The sequence below is a fragment of the Pristiophorus japonicus genome, chromosome 13 (assembly GCF_044704955.1).
Source record: "Pristiophorus japonicus isolate sPriJap1 chromosome 13, sPriJap1.hap1, whole genome shotgun sequence".
Taxonomy (NCBI): domain Eukaryota; kingdom Metazoa; phylum Chordata; class Chondrichthyes; family Pristiophoridae; genus Pristiophorus; species Pristiophorus japonicus.
Window position 1 is genome coordinate 133,951,916 of NC_091989.1, and position 18,111 is coordinate 133,970,026.

The window sequence follows — 18,111 nt, forward strand, 5'->3', positions numbered from 1 at the left end:
TTGGGCTTGTTAAGCCTGCCATGCGAAGTTCCCAGCCAATGAACAGGAAGCTGGTCTAATGACGTCATCTGATGACGTGTCATCAACCAGTTTCCTTGAAGGGACCATGGCCAAATTTACTTTGACAGATCTTCTGTCAGTGTTCCGTAGCATTGACGTGCTGCAAACACTGACAAGCACTGCACAGAAGTGCATGTCTGCACCCATGCTCTCCCATGACTTCTTCCATATGCTTATGGAGGGAGTCACAGCATGCAGGGAGATTCTCTTCCCTTCCAATGGACGAAAGAGACCTCCCCAGAACATCAACACAGCCTGGTTGCACATTGCAGAGGAGGTCACAAGCAGGGATATTGTCAGAAGGACCTGGCTGCAGTGGCACAAACCTTTCAATGATCTCAGTAGATCACAAAATGTTACTGCAAAGTGACACTTGATGTCATCCTGCTGTGCTATTTATCACATCCCCATCACTCTGCCTTCCTTACCCTACTCCTGCACATCCATACTCACACCAACTTACCTTGCACCTACCCCCATCCCTCTCTATCTACATTATCACTTCCCCATCCACTAGCCACCCTATCTATTCACCCTCATCCTTGTCCAATTATGCCAACTAACAACACACAAGGGTAGGCACTTGGGTCTTTTAGCCAATATTAATATAGAGTTTCTGCAAATATGTTGGCAAACATTGAAATCTTTATTTTGAACACTTTGTATTCTTGGGCAGATTTGTGTGCACCTTTAGATGCGGCTTAGTGAATTGTAGTGAATGGCCAGACATAAGGGTACCCCCCGCAATGGTGATGAGTGTAAAAGGAATGGCTTGGACATTGTAGGGATGCTTTATGGTGTTGGTGTGGGGTGGTGCCAACCTGGTGCATCATGTGGCAGCCAAGGTGTTTAGCATCAAGTGAAGTAAATGTGGCCATGGTGAGGCCATCCCTGGCAATAATGTGGTCTGGTGCTGATGTCCTGTGTCCTGTGCAGCATCAGTTGATTGTGGAGAAGGTTGGTGTTGTCGGTGATGCTGGTGTGTTTAGTGATGTAGCTGTTGGAGCTGATCTTGGTGGGATTCTGAGGACCAAGGTGAGAATTTTTCAAGGGCACAGATGCTACTGGAATAGATCGCAGGTGAGGTTCAGATGACAGAAGCGATCTGACAATGGTGAGAGAGGTTGCTCCAAGGAGGTGACAGTGAATAGAGAGTTCAAATAGAGAGTTCACTGCAAACACTTCCAAACTGCATACAGCTCAAAACTTTCTTCCAAATCCTGAGGGCTTCAGCTTGTGACATTGGAAAGTGAACAGCTGTGAAATGGTAGCTTTTCTACCACTTCTGCAGCTGTCAACTAGCCAAAGCAATGGAGAGTGACTGAGAACCCGACACACTTAACTGGCAAACCCGAGGGACGACAAACTCGTCAAAAAGTTGGTAAAATTGTAAGTGCCTGCTTTTAATCCTCTTAAATAGCATTAAATTAAGTACTTTCATTAACTGCCTGCCGCTTGGTGTCGGGTCTGTGATCCGCACGCAGACCTGACAGTTGAGAAACTTACAAGGAGGTGGGTTCAGAACGGGATCCCGTCCCGCTGTCAATCAGGGCCAATTTGACAGTGGACCCACCTCCAAACCTGGGAAAATTCCAGACATATAGTGCCTAGCACATGCTCAGGATGTCGCCAAGTGCTTTACAGTCAATTAAGTACTTTTTGAAGTGTAGTCACTGTTGTAATGTTGGTGAATGCAGTAGCCAGTTTGTGCACAGTAAATAACAATTTTATGCCAGAAAATCTTTAGACCACACTCTAAAAATCGAATAACCTCATACTAACATCAGAAACAGATTTGGGATGGTATGTGTGAGTCAAAAGGTAATTGCACATATCAGAAATTCAGAACTGTGTTAGCAATAATAAAAATTAAGCAGTTTACCATATTCTGGTGAGAATGGTGAGAACTCTATAATTGTCTTATCACTTTTAAGTGCTTAAACTGAAATACATGCACAAGATATTCAGTCATCAGGAGAGAAAGCACATGCTAGCCTAAAATTATTCCTATCTCATACTGCAGCACAAATTCAGACATGGTAACATAATAAAAAATAATCTTTGCAGTCTAAACATTTGCACAGTTGACTGGCAAATCATGAATACCATGAAATGTTTTGATCACAGAAATTACTGGGTTTACAATATATTCAACATGTTGATTCTTTAATTGGAAAATGTAAAAAGCACTCACTCGGTTAAATGAACATGGTTTTCCTCATATGTAGTCAGTTGTAGTCAGTGCAGCACCATAAAGACATCAATGAATAGGTGGCATCTTTGATGTCAGTTACTGTAAGTTAGTGCATCATGTGAGTGATACCAGAGAAAAGCAAAGCTGCTCCTCCTCAAGAAATAACTTTTAATACATAAAGTAGAAAAATTGCATACCAATATTAAAAGATTTGATGCTCACCAGCTCTGTGTTTCTAGCTAGATCTTCATTTCCTGTAGTAATGTTGCATCTGATTTCAGTTATAAAAATGGGCCACTCCACTAGGAATTGGCTTTTATATGTCTCATCATTTCACTTTAAACTTCATTCAATTATTGTTTGACCATTTATTCCTGTGTGTTTCTATTTTTACAATAACTCAAGCATGTCAGGTACAGTGAGGTTTTAATTTCTTTGAGCCCACACCAGGTTTACAGATTAGCTCAGATGTTGCCTTTGGTTCCTTGCCCAAGTTCCCTGTATGGAGCAGCATATCCTTTTTCGACTTGTAGAGCTCTTTGTGTGAAGTAGAAACACGGCACCTTCCAAATTCCACTCATTTAATTTGGAATTATACTTTTCATATGTTCCTGACTCTTTCATTAGGCAGCCATGTACTTATATAGAACAATTTATGGGTTTCAGTAATGGTTTTCATTGCTGTAAGAGCATAAGTGACCAGTCCTCCAGCTACTTTGTTTTACCTATTATAATTTACATCAAAAATATTTCTGGCCACAGTAAAAATAATAACATGCGGCCAAAATATATTAATATTTCACAAAAAGAAATAGAGGAAGGACCCACCAGACTTGTTAATTACTTCCCCTGGAGCCCACAGTGCTCTTGTAGCACAGTATTTCATTGCAATGTTTGTTATTTTTTACAAATTAGTTCTTATACTTCAGAAAAAAATCTTCAATTGGCTGGAATGACAGAGTAGAGGTTAAGATGCTTATTTTACTTGGTCATAGATTCCATTTTAAGGGTTACTGAAAAGTTTAAATTATGACCGACATCCTGGAGAGTGTAAGTCATTTTCTTTAAAAATTATTTTTCTCTGGTTTTCTTCCACATGTTAAAATAAGATGAACTAAAGTTTACATATCATTCATCAACACATATCTTATTTTTATCCAGGAAGGTGAAACGGGATGAGCTATAGCGTTCTCCATGACCACCATCAATGGCACTCCATCAACAGGTGTAGTTAAAACACCTGATGTCAGTTTTCCCTTCCTTCGCATTAGGAAATGGTTTGCTTCCACACAGTCACATCAGTTCCATTGTTAGACCACCATATTCTACTTCTGGAACATTGCCCACTTTTGCACCTATCTCTTCCACTACTACTGAAACTCTTATCCACACCTTCAACTCAGCAAGGATTGATTTTGCATGTAGTTTTCTTGCTGGCCTCCCCAACTCCACCTTCAGAAACTTCAGCTAATCCAAAACCTTATGGTTCCAGTTCACTCCCACACAAACTCCAACACACCCATTTTCTTGCTACCCTTGCCCAATCCCACTGGCCCTTTGTGCACGCTATGATCTATCAAATTGATTTCAAGATCTACATCCTCATCATCAGGTCTCTCCATCGCATCACTCTACCCTCTTCTCGAGCCATATGTTGCAGCCCAAACTCTCGATTCTTCGCACTCCTGATTCATCACGTTTCACTCCCTTCACATCGCCATCAGAGGTTGATCTTTCCATCTACTCCTCCTCCTCCTGTTCAGTTGAATTCTTTTCCAAAACCACTTTACCTTGCTAGATCACTCTCGGCCTGCAAACACCTCCTCAAAACATATTTCTTCAACTGTGTCTTTGGTCTTTCTCCCTCATTTTTTCTACTTCCTACTCAGTGTCTACCTCTCCTCCTTACAAAGACCTCTGAGATGTTATTTCCATATGAAAAGCACTATATAAATGTAAACTGCTGTTCCTTAATGATTCAGATAAGAACTAACAAGTTTCCAAGAACATAATTAGGTGAAAATGAGTGGCTGGTGGTCCTGAACCTAAACACTTGTAGTTGGACTGATTATGAGAACTTTGCAAAAACATTACCTGTGACAAAAATAGAGATTTCTGTTTTAAGATCTATAAATAACTGGGGTTTGAACTGGAACGGCTGTCTTTGCTCAACACAAAACGGCAGATGAGGGGCAATTCATCAGCAAGAAACAAGTGAGATTGCTGCCCACAAAATAGCTGACACAAATTTCCATTGGTGACTGCGAAAGCATGTTTAAAATGCGAATGATGCAGAATTATATGTAATTTCTGATTACTCTCAGGTGTCATATCAAGCCATTATCTTTTTGACTACCAAGGTGTGAAGAAGGTGAACATTTTGTTTGCTTGACTATGCCAAAAGTATTGGCTTTACATCAAGTTGTTCATTTCCCCCTCCCCATACACTTTGCATTCCCTGCTCAGTGTTCACATTTGTAAGGAGCTCTAGGATAAATATCCTAAATCTGGTTACTCGTCTTCAGTTCTGGCAAGGATACTGGGCTACAGAGCAATCGTGGCTCTCGTATTCTATGTGGAACATCCCAGCACAAAAGATTGCAGACTGTGCACCAAGGAAAGAGACGACTCAGCTGATTCATCCAAAGCAACTGTTGCACTCCAATAAACTGTAAAGCAGCAGGTTTATGAAAAGAATACATAAAGTCCTTGTGGACTGATTCCAGTTCCCTCATGTAACAAAAGGAACAGTTCTTTTCACTTCTGATTTTGGTTTGTCAATGCATTTTACAAATGATTTAAAGGAAATGATTGAAAATGTTCAATCACACTACAAACTAGCTATGATTAGTTTCCTCTTTGAAAGTACTATAAAGGTTTAAAAGCATAGGAAACCATAACAATTGGTAGCTTTACGAAAATATAAACTCTTTTTTAAAGATAGAGAGGAAAAGATGGTTGGAGATTGTTGTGTATGGAGAAAGAGTCAGACTGAACACTGTGAGCTCAAAGTAAAGTGTGACCGTAGTCTTTTATTGCAGGATTCCAGAATGCCTCTCCAACCTGTGAAGCCTCCTTAAATACCTGTGCTCCCAAGGGATTATGGGATCCCTTGGGACTCCAGGGGATGAGCCCTCTGGTGGCTGTACAGAGTAAATACAAGCATACATATGTAACAGAGATGGTCAGCAGTTTGCAAGGACAGAGGGGTTAAGGGTGTTTCTTTTTGAGGAAGGAGCTGATGGTGGCTGTTTTGAAAGGGAGTGGGACAGTATCTGAGGAGAGGGAACCAGCTGGGTCCCAATAAAGGAAGTTGAGTGGATGACAGTTTAGTGGAAATGGGGTCAAGGTCACAGAGGGTGTCTCTCATAGGCAAGATGTGCTCCGATAGGGCATGAAGTGAGAAAGAAGATAACCTCGGGAAGAATGTGGGATTAGGGCTATGGTGAGGAAGGTTTGGCTTAGTGTGCAAGGAGAAGAGTGGGAAGTAGTCAGTCAGTGGATATCTACCCATTGCTACTTTTTCAGGGGTTTGTAATACATTTTAGATATTGTCATATAATCAGGTGGTTATTTTTTTCCCAGTGACTTTTATCATTATGTATTGTCAAGAAAACAGTGTGAAGTTGATCTTGATGGCTCTGTGGGTAAAGGTGCCATGTGATCTGATCCTGAGCCGTAGAGATCAAGAAAGCCCCATATTTCTTGGTCCATGCATGTTAGCTGAATGTAGTTGGAGGAATGATGGGTGCAGTGCAATTAACTTGTTTCTGATCACTAACCACTGACCCTGCTGGAAAGTAATGTGTGATTGTTGGGTGGCAACAGGATTGGACTCAGCCGTGTTTCCCTGCTCTACCCTTCAATGGTTGCTTAGCTCACTGATACTTACTGATGTAAATGTACCTCCAATGTATAAAATGCAATTATTACATAGGCAAAAGTTGCAATCAAGAGGTTTTTATTTGTAACTTCAAATACCTTGATTTATATAGCACCTATCATGTCCTCAAGACATTCCAAAATGGGTTACAGCCAATTAATTACTTCGAAAGGAAAGACTTACATTTATATAGTACCTTTCACAACTACCGGATGTCTCAAAGCACTTTATAGCCAATGAAATACTTTTAGAGTGTAGGCACTGTTGTAATGTGGGAAACGCGGCAGCCAATTTGCGCACAAGCAACTCCCCAAACAGCACTGTGATAATGACCAGATAAACTGTTTTTGTTATGTTGATTGAGGGATGAATATTGGCCAAGACATCGGGGATAACTCATCTGCTTTTCTTCGAAATAGTACGGTGGGATATTTTATGTCCACCTGAGAGGGCAGATGGGGCCTCGGTTAACGTCGCATTCGAAAGACAGTGCAGCACTCTCTCAGCACTGCACTGGAGTGTCAGCCTAGATTTATGTGCTCAAGTCCCTGGAGTGGGATGTGAACCAACCTTTGGAAGTAGTCACTGTTGTTATGCAGGCAAACATCGCAGCCAATGTGCACACTGCAAGTTCCACAAACAGCATTGAGATAAATTCCACAACCAGTGGGACTGGAGTGCATCAACACAACAGGGAATAGAATTTAAAATTAATTTGTTAAATTTCCTTTTAATTTGGTTTTAATTTACAGTCTTTATTGTTTGTGCCCCTTTAAAAAGGGGGCACATGCTATACTTTAAATTGGCAATTGCCAACATTAAAAGAGTCAGCATTGAGATAAATGATCAGTTAATCTGTTTTGGTTGAGGGATATATGCAACAAGGATAGCAGTAGAATTCCCTTGTTCTTCTTCAAATAGTACCAGGAGATCTTCTGCTGGAAAGGTGTGTGGGGCTTCAGTTTATCCGAAAGACAGCACCTCCGACATTCGGCATTCCCTCAGTACTACACTGAAGTGGCAGGTATGAATTATGTGCTCAAGTCTTGGAGTGGGGCTTGAGATCACAACCATCTCTCAGAGGCAAGTGTGCTACCACTGAAACAAGGGGACACTTGAGAAACAAACCTTTGGTTCTCATTCCAGTTTTGTTTGGTCTATTTTGTATTGTTTCAATCCAGTTGTCAAAATTAGTGACGTGATCATGTTGGTAAAATATCACAAGTACTGCTAGCATCAGTACAAATGGATTTTCAGACCACAAATGGAGGATTTGGCCTGGCACCAGTATTCCCTCCAACCTCCCTCCTCCTCCCAAATAGCAGCAGCACAAGGAAACGAAGGATCATGAGTATACAATGAGGTATTTCAAGGGAGGATCAAATTGGCTGCCATAGCACTTGGGGGAGGGATCCCTGCATTTTTCCATCATAAAATTATACATATGGTCTGTTGCAAATAACATCAGCAGTTTTCCACAGGAAGGCACGGACGTTCACTTGCTTACCTTTTGTTCTGCAGTTGATGTCCAAGTTTCCACTGGCATGGATTCAAACGTGGTTGTCAGAGCAGAGCACAGCATAGCTAAAGCTGTGTTTCTGTGTGGCCATATCATTTGAATAGATTAAGAATGTCAGCTAGTGCTGCAAGCCAGAAAGATTGTTTGGAAAGCTTTTGAGTTGTGCTTGCAATAAGGCTTGTGTTAGCACCATTTGGAGTGAAACCAGCTCTATTAATGCAGTTTAAGGGAAAGTGTAAGGACCCCTACAGTATTTATCCTTCTATATAATTGTTGTTTTTACGATACTTTGAATTTTCTAATCTGTAACCGTGGCATAAGTTCCTTTAAGAAGCTATCAAACTGCTAAACAAATTCATTATCGGTTAATGAAATGGAAGAAAATGTTGTATTTACAAATCACCACATTCTATAAATATGCATTTTGCTGCAGGGCAGCTATGAGGTTTACTTTGTTGATATAATCTTACTGAACAGTTAGCTATAATTATCTGTTCTCATTGTACAGATTTAAAGGTTGTTTAAGTACATTTGCCAACTTAATAAATATCTTGATCATAAAATCAAACTAGATTTTTTTGATAATACTCTTGTGATGCGCCTTGGGAAGTTTTTATTACATTAAAGGCACTGCATAAATATAAATAGTTGTAGTGTAGATAGGGGCAGATTTTCTTGTTTCTGCACCCCTAATGGAGACCATCTAGTTTTTTGCTCATTAGTGTAAATATACCAGAAATTGGATGGGCCCCATTTGAGATTTATGCTTCTCCCTGCCTAATTTTCCTGTATTCAGTATGCCCCACGATTCAATAGCTTCAGAGTCAGGTACAGAAAAACCAGCCCCAGAATATAAAGCTTTAGAAGGATTTATTGATTTTTGAAAGCAAACTCTGTGTTCTACACGTTGAAATCTTAAAACTGCTTTGAAGTAGATTTTCTGCCAATTCATAGTCAGTGTGGAGAAAATCTAGCCAAAGAATCTTGAGAAAAGACCAACAAGAAGAAATATACCTCCATGTATCAATTTTTCACATATTTTGGGAGGTTTCCTTTTGCTTCTTCATGGACTTTTAAAAGATGCAAAACATTGATTGAAGAGAGGGGTCTTGAAAAACTTGAAGAGCAAAATGTTAACCATGTGTGTCAGAGAACGTGCTCTGCTTTATATCTGCCAGGCTTTGTTGTATTATAATGTACTCTCTCTCTATGTAAGCTTTAAAAAATCCCTGTCAACAATCTTCCTAACTTATGTATCTTAAAATAGCTACATTTCTTCACAAGGAGCTTGCTTGGAAATAATTTTCAAATGCTGATTTCTGTGGAACAGGACTGTGTTATTAAGTTTCAATACTTAAATATGAAAACAGAGAAATATAGTTTATTTGAGTGTCAATTTGATTCAGGATGGTTTATAAATCTATCTTACTTAGATCCTCAATATAGCCCTACTTCAATAAGGAAATAGTTATGTTTCAATATTTATCTATGGTCTCCCTCCTTTTTCAATTATATTGCTCCTTTGTCGATTTACCCTTTCAACACATGCACTTGCACCACTCCTTCACTTAAACAGCAGGTAGACAACTTCTTGGTCTCTTTCATTCTAAAATGGTAAGCAAGGGTACAGATAATTTAACTTGACATCTGATGGTCCCTGTTTTGGGTAAGTAGCTCAGTCATATGTTCAATCCCCGGCGGGTATGAGCTATCTGATCTCCACTAGGGTGGCAGAACAGGTCTACAGTTTGCATCAGTGTCCCTGGCATCAGAGAATTCTGAATTAGGAATAGGAATTCCACTATCCAGTCACCCCTTTTGGATGTGGCCATGCGTGAATGTCAGGCAAGGTCACAATTGGGCTTGACTGCAACGTTGCACCTCAACATTTACTACTGCGTCTCACACTAGAATAAAGGCCATTTTTCTGAGGGGCAGAGGTCACTTGGTGCCCATGGAACCATACACTGCAAGGAATCAATTCCTTTAGGAGAGGAGGGGAAGGGAGAATCTGGCAAGAAAGAAAATGAATGACTATGTGATTAGTCAGCAAAATATTTTTCTATACATTAGAAATAATGTTTAAAATTAGTTTTGTAAGAGATGGAGTATTTTGGCTGAAATCTTCAAGGAATTTAGTAAATTGATGAATAAAAGTAACTCTGTTGAGATTGTATATTTGGACTTTCAAAAAGTTTTTAAGTAGCCTCACAAAATAAGTTGCTATATAAGATAGAGTTCTGTGGGATTGGAAGCCAGATCCTGGGTTGGATAGGGAATTGGTGCGTTCTCGTAGATAGAGGGTTGTCATTAATGGTAACAGTTCTGCATGGAGATTGGTGATCAGTTGAATCTTGCAGGGATCAGTGTTAGTGCTTGTGTCAGAACCCTTGAAGAGAGTAAAATATCACAATCGGATTTAGATGCAGTGGGTGATGAGCCCACATCTAGCAGATGGCATTTAATGTAGATAGATGTAGTGTTAGGGAAATTGGGGAGGAGGTAAACTAATATGGCAGGGGGATGGGAACCTATGCAGGGAGACAGAGGGAAATAAAATGGAGTCAGAAGCAAAATATAGAAAGGATAATAGTAAAAGTGGAGGGCAGAGAAACCTAAGGCAAAAAACAAAAAGGGCCATATTACAGCAAAATTCTAAAGGGAAAAAGTGTGTTAAAAAGACAAGCCTGAAGGCTCTGTGCCTCAATGCGAGGAGTATTTGGAATAAAGTGGATGAATTAACTGCACAGGTAGCAGTTAACGGATACGATGTGATTGGCATCACGGAGACATGGCTCCAGGGTGACCAAGGCTGGGAACTCAACATCCAAGCGTATTCAGCATTTAGGAAGGATAGACAGAAAGGAAAAGGAGGCGGGGTGGCGTTGCTGGTTAAAGAAGAAATCGATGCATTTGTAAGGAAGGACATTAGCCTGGATGATGTTGAATCGGTATGGGTGAAGCTGCAGAATGCCAAAGGACAGAAAACGCTAGTGGGAATTGTGTATAGACCACTAAATAGTAGTAGCGAGGTTGGGGACAGCATCAAACAAGAAATAAGGGATGTATGCAATAAAGGTACAGCAGTAATCATGGGCGACTTTAATCTACATATTGATTGGGCTAACCTAACTGGTAGCAATGCGGTGGAGGAGGATTTCCTGGAGTGTATTAGGGATGGTTTTCTAGACCAATATGTCGAGGAACCAACCAGGGAGCTGGCCATGCTAGACTGGGTGATGTGTAATGAGAAGGGACTAATTATCAATCTTGTTGTGCAAGGCCCCTTGGGGGAAAGTGGCCATAATATGGTAGAATTCCTTATTAAGATGGAGAGTGACACAGTTAATTCAGAAACTAGGGTCCTGAACTTAAGGAAAGGTAACTTCGACGGTATGAGGCGTGAATTGGCTAGAATAGACTGGCAAAGAATACTTAAAGGGTTGACGGTGGATAAGCAATGGCAAACATTTAAAGATCACATGGATGAACTTCAGCAATTGTACATCCCTGTCTGGAGTAAAAATAAAACTGGGAAGGTGGCTTAACTATGGCAAACAAGGGAAATTAAGGATAGTGTTAAAGCCAAGGAAGAGGCATATAAATTGGCTAGAAAAAGCAACAAACCTGAGGACTGGGAGAAATTTAGAATTCAACAGAGGAGGACTAAGGGTTTAATTAGGAGGGGGTAAATAGAGTATGAGAGGAAGCTTGTAGGGAACATAAAAACTGACTGCAAAAGCTTCTATAAATATGTGAAGAGAAAAAGATTAATAAAGACAAACATAGGTCCCTTGCAGTCGGATTCAGGTGAATTTATAATGGAGAACAAAGAGATGGCAGACCAATTGAACCAATACTTCGGTTCTGTCTTCACGAAGGAAGATTCAAATAACCTTTCGAAGGTACTAGGGGACTGTGGGTCTAGTAAGAAGGAGGAACTGAAGGATATCCTTATTAGGCGGGAAATTGTGTTAGGGAAATTGATGGGATTGAAGGCCGATAAATCCCCGGGGCTTGATAGTCTGCATCCCAGAGTGCTCAAGGAATAGAAATAGTGACCCTAGAAATAGTGGATGCATTGGTGATCATTTTCCAACAGTCTATCGATTCTGGATCAGTTCCTATGGACTGGAGGGTAGTTAATGTAACACCATTTTTCAAAAAAGGAGGGAGAGAGAAAACGGGTAATTATAGACTGGTTAGCCTGACATCAGTAGTGGGGAAAATGTTGGAATCAATCATTAAGGATGAAATAGCAGCAGATTTGGAAAGCAGTGACAGGATCAGACCAAGTCAGCATGGATTTATGAAAGGGAAGTTATGCTTGACGAATCTTCTGGAATTTTTTGAGGATGTAACTAGCAGAGTGGACAAGGGAGAACCAGTGGATGTGGTGTATTTTGACTTTCAAAAGGCTTTTGGCAAGGTCCCGCACAAGAGATTGGTGTGCAAAATCAAAGCGCATGGTATCGGGGGTTATGTACTAGCGTGGATAGAGAACTGGTTGGCAGACAGGAAGCAGAGGGTCGGGATAAACGGGTCCTTTTCAGAATGGCAGGCAGTGACTAGTGGAGTGCCGCAGGGCTCAGTGCTGGGACCCCAGCTCTTTACAATATACATTAACAATTTAGATGAAGGAATAGAGTGTAATATCTCCAAGTTTGCAGATGACACTAAACTGGGTGGCGGTGTGAGTTGTGAGGAGGACGCTAAGAGGCTGCAGGGTGACTTGGACAGATTAGGTGAGTGGGCAAATGCATGTCAGATGTAGTATAATGTGGATAAATGCGAAGTTATCCATTTTAGGGGCAAAAACACGAAGACAGAATATTATCTGAATGGCGGCAGATTAGGAAAAGGGGAGGTGCAACGAGACCTGGGTGTCATGGTTTATCAGTCACTGAAAGTGGGCACACAGGTACAGCAGGCGGTAAAGAAGGTAAATGGTACGTTGGCCTTCATAGTTCGGGGATTTGAATATTGGAGCAGGAAGGTCTTAATGCAATTGTACAGGGCCTTAGTGAAGTCTCACCTGAAATATTGTGTTCAGTTTTGGTCTCCTAGTCTGAGGAAGGATGTTCTTGCTATTGAGGGAGTGCAGCGAAGGTTCACCAGACTGATTCCAGGGATGGCTGGGCTGTCATATGAGGAGAGACTGGATCTATTCGGCTTTTATTCACTGGAGTTTAGAAGGATGAGAGGGGATCTCAGAAACGTATAAGATTCTGACGGGACTGGACAGGTTAGATGCGGGAAGAATGTTCCCGATGTTGGGGAAGTCCAGAACCAGGGGACATAGTCTTAGGATAATGGGTAGGCCATTTAGGACTGAGATGAGGAGAAACTTCTTCACTCAGAGAGTTGTTAACCTGTGGAATTCCCTACCGCAGAGAGTTGTTGATGCCAGTTCATTGGATATATTCAAGAGGGAGTTAGATATGGCCCTTACGGCTAAAGGGATCAAGGGGTATGGAGAGAAAGCAGGAAAGGGGTACTGAAGGAATGATCAGCCATGATCTTATTGAATGGCAGTGCAGGCTCGAAGGGCCGAATGGCCTACTCCTGCGCCTATTTTCTATGTTTCTAATGTATGTGGGAATGAATAATGCCACGCATATGTATACCATGCTGGGCTCTGAATTAAAGTTTTTTGACAGGGAAAGAGATCTGCATGGTCATAGTTATCTTCTAGAACTTGTTTTCGATTGCCTTCAGGAGTCGGAGAGGAATTTCCCAAAATACTTCTTTAATTTGTTTTATTTTGCTTCTCTCAGGATAGATAGCTAATGGTGGTGGGATTACTCTGGGCCAAATTGCCTAGTCGCAACATGGCTGAATGGAGCAGACTTGATGGAGCAGCTGGTCATGTTATTTTGTCTTTTTTTTGCATATTTAGAAAATATGAAACATGTCCTGAGGTGTTCAGTGTAGGGATGTTGACTCATAAAACTTCAAATAGAGAAAATAAAATGAAATCATTTTATTAAATTAATAATTCTATTTTGAAAGAATTGGGGAAAAATTCGGGTTTTTTGCACCTCCCATGAGCACTAATGGGGCGCAAATGACTTTTTGCGCTGGTGCGGTGCCACTACCGTCTCCCGCGGGCGTTTAGCGGCAGTGCTAACCGGTAGCGTCCTGAGCCGCTGCGCCGGCAATGACAACATCATCTCCGTGTGCAGCGACCCGTTTTTGCCCTGGAGTGAAAATCCGGTAGCGCCCCATGAGGCTGCCGCGAGCAATACCGCTTTAGGCTGCTCACGGGGAGGGGGGAGGGGAATTAAAGGGAGGGGCAGCACTGAAAATTTTTTAAATGGCCAAATTACCAGTTGCGGTCTTCTCAACTTCAGATCGTGGGGTCCGTTTCTGTGCTGGGCTGCTGCCATAGCACCCTGCTCCCTGATGGTCCAGCGATGGCCCCTTCTCCCTCCTGCATAGTCGGCAACATGGCCCTCCCCTTTAAAGCACATTTCAGCAGCAAAAGGAATAGCAGGAGGAGCAGTAATATGTTCAGTTGTCCAAAGTTTGTTATAGTAGTGCTTGCACTTTTATGGCACTGAAATGTTTGAAGCTACTCAACATGGATTACAATTATAATTGATTCAAAACTATTTGTCCTTTCTTTTATTTTCCAACACATCCTTTAGTGTTCACAAAATATTTTCTTTTGTAAAATACTAAAGGTTCTGATAAATCAGACTGGCAGCTGTCCTAAATTTGAACTTCCCTTGTTGGATTTTCTAAACTATAGAAGATTGCATTTCTAATGGAGAGCCCTGATTGATGAGGTATATAAACTCAGCTTCCTTTAGTGCCCTAAAATTCCAAGGGTCTAAGTCTCTAAACGAGATCCACACATTCTTTATTGTTCTTTGTGTCTGTCAATTAGCTCAGGATGGGACTTATTAGTGTCACGTCTCCAAAGCTCTATACCTCAGACTATGAGTAGATTTGTACATACATTTATTGTATAGTCCCATGAAACCTGGAACTTTCTTCAAATTTTGAATTAAAAATATTCCCTTTTGTGACCTATATGGAACTTAAAACGGCCTCAGCTGTACCAGGAAGGGATTACGATTTCAGTTAGCAGCTACCATTTGAGCATTGAGATTCAGTTTCATTTGATTTATTGGAAGACAGTCAGTCTTGACCCCCAAGCAAAAGAAAACCCATTATCTTCTGTCTAGTGCTTGTAAAGAGAAAGGACCAGAAAGGCTTAAATCGTTCTCATGGCATCATGAGCTACAGATGGAAGCTGAAAACGGTAGCTCCCTGATTGGTGGATTTAGAGCAACCAGCCTTTTTGCACCAATTGAGAATTATGGAGCTGAAAATTATCTTCGGCAGTAGCAATAGTGAGCCAACTCCGCACAATTGTTTTTTTTCATTGAAGTCAATGGCTGCAATTCGCTACTGCCCATTTTATGCTTCTTGTCCAAGATTAATTTATCCCCTATTAATTCTCAATGCCCAAGAAGTTTAAAGAGTTGAGGCTGAGAATTCCAAATTGTTTATCTTTTTTAACTGAATGGAAGGAGAAGGAGAGGGAGGACGGCTTGAATTGTGTGTGTAAGGGGGAATATCACATTTATTTGTATTGGAATTTTGCATTTTTCTGTATGAAGGATCTTTTTTCTGTATGGGAGCTCAATTTTTATTGTATATGGTGCTTTGACCTTTGTTGCGTATGTATGGAGCTTTGGATTTTTTTTATATGTGAACACATTTTTTTATATATGGGGATCGAACGTTTGTGCATAGCTGGCTTGTATTCTTTGTGTGTAGGGGTTTGAACTTTTGTATAGGGAGCTTAGTTTTGTACACAGAATAATATACAGAGAATATCCAAGCCTCTACTCCTAAACACAAAAATTACAAGCCTGCTACATAACACATTTAAATTCCGCTTATTGGATGTGACACATGTATCCGGCCCTCTGCTTCAAAATGTTAAATATCTCTGTACAATGGTGATGCAGATAGGTGTAGATGAATCCAGTGCCAGGTTATGTTCAGTCACTTTAAAAGCTGTTTTGAGTTTGTTTACATGATCATTGTGGAGGTCCCTTTCTTACTGTGTAGTAACCAGGGAGACAACCTGTATTATCCATATCAGAACAGGCAACATTTACTGGAAAATGTGCACAGTGACATTAATAATCAATAAGAGTATAATACATTACAGCATAATAGGTTGCATAGCATAACAACCTATCTCTGTAATCTCCTCCAGCCCCACAACCCCCCGAGATGTCTGCGCTCCTCTAATTCTGTCCTCCTGGGCATCACTGAATGTAATCACTCAACCATTGGTGGCTACACCTTCTGTTGCCGAGGCCCCAAGCTCTGGAACTCCCTGCCTAAACCTCTCTGCCTCTCTACCTCTCTTTCCTCCTTCAAGAAGCTCCTTAAAACATACCTCTATCACCTGTGCTAATTTCTATTTATGTGGCTTGGTGTCATTTTTTAGTGCATGATACTCCTGTGAAGTGCCTTGGGACATTTCACTACGTTAAAGGCGCTATATAAATAAAAGTTGTTGTTGTTGTTGCAAACCCCAGACAGCAAACCATGCTTTCATGTGCCTTTGTTTTTTTAAATGATTGCAGCGTGCAGTGCCTTTTATTTCCAGTACAAGAAGAAATAAATTAACAATATCGGTTCAAAATTACTGTTGGCAATAATCGTTGCCTATCATTTAATGTATTTAAAGGGAGATGTTACCTGGGTTATTTTAAATGCATTAATACCACAATTAAAATAGACAACGGAATGTTAAACCTTCATCCCTTATTGTGACTGGCAGTAATTTCTACTTATGTTTTAAGGTTTTAAAAATGGAAAATGTTTGAATGATTAGTATCTAAAAGAGGAAAAGACAGATTAATGTTCAGGTGTGACCCTTCATCGGAACTTGGCTGTAAGGTTAATTTTGATAATATTACCCTTAACACGCCACTTAAAAAAAAATTTTTTTATTTAAAAATAGTTACATCATCTTGATCCTCAATCCAGGTAATCCCCAGTCTGCCTCTGGGCTGCAATCAGGTCAGGGACTGGAACAGATGTGATTGTGAGTAATTTTGTTATGGGAATATAAAATGCACTTTGGGAGTTTTGTGAAAGATTTTAGTTCATAAATTGAAATGATGCATGTGGGGTAAGATTCCTAATAAAAAAATGAACAGGAATTACAGTCCCTATAATTATTTTTATTTTCAGATTAAAAATATCTGTGAACCTTCCAGGATAAATGATTTTTGCCCTGAAAGGCTAAATTACCATATGTGTCAGCATGCAGACAATTAGCATTCTGTCCATGGGTCTCCATTTGCAGCTGAAAATCAGTGCTACTCCAGTCCTGATCCTCAGTATTGTTCCTTCGACCTATTCAGTTTGTTTATAAATGCTCATGAGTTTGAGTTGTTTGTTTTTGGGATGGAGAGGTTCCAATCTTTGAACATGTCCATAACAAAGCTTTTGATGCCTGACTGTTGGGTGAAGCGAGCCAGAGAGAACAGAAACAGATACACAAAATAATGGTCATGCCCAGGGGATCAAGAACTCAAACTGATAATGTGAAACTTTCAGATCCAACAAAGAAAGAACTTGCATTTATATAACACCTTTCATGTCCTCCAGACATCACAAAGTTCTTTACAACCAAATAAATTGGGCTAAATTTTCGTCACCATTCAGCGGCAGTTTTTTTGGCCTATGCTGTTTTTTTGGAACAGACTAAAATCTGCAAGTTTCGCCAAAGTTTCTGCGGCATTCTAAAGTAGGTACATCCGATTTTTTTAGTTCCCGATTTTTTTACGTCACTGAGGACAGAACCTGCCGGGTGTGCCATTTCTGGCCATCTAAGCGAGTGTGTCAAGTACGATTTTTTTCTAAAACAGTGCACTGCACCCTTCTGAAAAACCATACCTACACTTAAGGAAATCGGTGCAGAGAAGAGAAAATCAGAGGAAAGAAGATGCCATTGTTTCAGTGGAGCTGAAGACATGGCATGGGATGGCAATGGCAGGGTTCCTTCGGCCCGGGATAGGTGTGGGCCGGTGCAGGTTCCTTTTGGCTCAGGATGGCAGGGGCTGGTGGGAGGGTCCTTTCGGCCCGGGATAGGTGCAGGGCAGGGCGGGCCTTTCGGCCCGGGATTGCAGCAGCATCGTCACTGTAGAGGTGAAAAAAATCTATAAATGCTAAAAAGAAATAAAGAAATTTCATATTGTTTCATATATTGAGATTTCAGTCTGTTGTCCCAAGTCTCACTTAGTGATCTATTTTACAAAGGGGAAATGCTTTATTTGTGCCTCAGCCCTTCGGTGTGTCCCTCATTACCCTGGCAACTTCGGTGTAGACCTTAAGCTCCACCCTTAAGGACAGCTGTGCCGTTCCAAAATGAAAGCTTATGCCGGCGAAACTTGGAACTTTTTTTTTGGCACAGTC